This window comes from Nicotiana tomentosiformis, chromosome 12, assembly GCF_000390325.3.
Source record: "Nicotiana tomentosiformis chromosome 12, ASM39032v3, whole genome shotgun sequence".
NCBI classification, from domain to species: domain Eukaryota; kingdom Viridiplantae; phylum Streptophyta; class Magnoliopsida; order Solanales; family Solanaceae; genus Nicotiana; species Nicotiana tomentosiformis.
This window is the reverse complement of record NC_090823.1, coordinates 74,813,581-74,815,536: the sequence shown is the minus strand read 5'-3', so window position 1 is coordinate 74,815,536 and position 1,956 is coordinate 74,813,581. Positions and strand designations below refer to the sequence as shown.

Genomic DNA, 1,956 nt, shown 5'->3' with positions numbered 1-1,956 from the left:
CTTTGGAGGTTTTGCTCTGGCACCAACCTCATATTATGTAAGTATATTTCATAGATAACTCATTAAATTTTCACTTCATTAAATCAGAAGTTATGACTATATAATACTCATATGACAAAGATATTTAACATTTACTATGTTTTTAATTTCTACCTACAGCTTCCATGCATCATCTGGCTTATTATAAAAAAGCCCAGACGGTTTGGCTTGTCATGGTGTACGAACTGGGTAAGTTTACCAGAACTTGTAAATGTAATTATGTAATCATGAAATTTACTTGCACTCAGTGTTTACATCAAACTAATCAATAAAACTCAGCGATTAAAAATTAAAATGAGAGTGCATATAACTTCACCATAGTTAAGTTTAAAATGTATTTATGAAAAACAAATATCTTAAGTACATATTTATTGATTTGATATAAATAGCGTTGTCTATACAAATTATTAAGTGGAAAACTTTTTATACACTAGATGATATGCATCAAAGCAATAAGTACATAACAAGTGTCTTTTGCATAAGATATAGCATCTTATCATTGTTAATAAATGCAGATTCTCACATCAATATATAAATTAATTGTGATAAATTAATATAATTTTGTACATGCAACGTTTCGTGCAAGATTTTTCCCTACTTACCCCTATCTCTTATTTTTTTTCTCTTTATGTTGCAGCTTTGCATTATAGTGGGTGTACTTTTGACTCTAACATCTCCCATTGGTGGATTATGGAGTATCATCAAATCAGCCAAGACTTATCGCTTCTACACCTGATCGATACGGCCAATCTGAGTTTTTAGATGTTACATTATGTGCTATATCCTGCCTGTTTATTGTAAGGCAGAGATGCAGAATTTTAGGATAATTCTTTCAGTTTCAGAAGAGCTTTTATATATGGAAGTTTGCTAAAGTTTGAATTGTAATTTTTGGACAATTGAACTGTTTTTCTAATCAAAGTTCCATCACAGGGATAGAGGAGTTAGGCCAGACTCCAACATGCGTATTCCAAAAATCACAATTACACGAAGGAGGATATAAACCTTGACCTCAATTACAAAGTGTAGATTGGTGGAACCCAATCTAGTTTGTCGTTGATCACAAAGGAATTCTTTGAGAGTTGAGGACACCTCCTTACAAGTTGGATAGTTCATATCATACATAACTACATACAATCTAGTCATAGGTACTCTAAGCAATGCACTGTCAAGAGATATCATCATTAACAATAAAATAATTTCTTTTGGGCTCGAATCGAAAATTTGGTAAATCATCTTGTTCTAACTTCATTGAAGCCCTAACATTTCTATGCAGTGAAACAACTTCATTGAAGATAGCACAATTATGTGAGTTTACTCCTAGGTTCGCAAGTTGATCTGCGACCATGTTGCCTTCTCTAAATGCGTGTGTAAACTTGAAATCTCCAGTCGTAGTTACCTCCCAAATTAAATATGCTCAATAATATATTTGATTTGCCAAGAAGGTACCATCTTTCTATTAATTATGTTGACAGTAAACATTGAATCAGATTCAACATGAACTTTCGGAAAACCAGAATTACTACATAAACTTAATACCATGCAATAGTGCCTTGGCTTCTATTAAACTGGCCATAGAATTCTGCAAAAGCCTTCATCATGTTGCCGCGATGATCACTAATGATATCCCCTCCTCCTGCTGAACAAAGATTACCTTTGTTGCATCCATCAACATTCAATTTTACCCAACCCCTATCGTGTTTGTTCCATTTAATAGCCTGGGAGTGAATAGAAAATTGTAACTTCTCCACATACTTACACTTGTCTATCCAGAGTTGTGAAAGTTTTAGAGTAGGAAACTGACAATTAAGGATTAATGTTAAGCACATTGAGATGATGATATGCCACCCTGACATGGATTTATTATCAAACCTTGCTGCATATCTGTTCAACCATATTTTCCAACAAATCATAGACGGT

The 1,956-nt window shown here is 33.3% G+C and overlaps 1 long non-coding RNA gene across 1 annotated transcript; it reads left to right on the top strand.

Moving 5' to 3' along the window:
• On the top strand, positions 1-786 carry LOC104113972 (uncharacterized). The gene is made up of 3 exons (XR_011412665.1): positions 1-37; positions 160-228; positions 677-786. It is a non-coding gene; the product is annotated as an uncharacterized lncRNA (long non-coding RNA).
• The last annotated feature ends 1,170 nt before the right edge of the window (positions 787-1,956 follow it).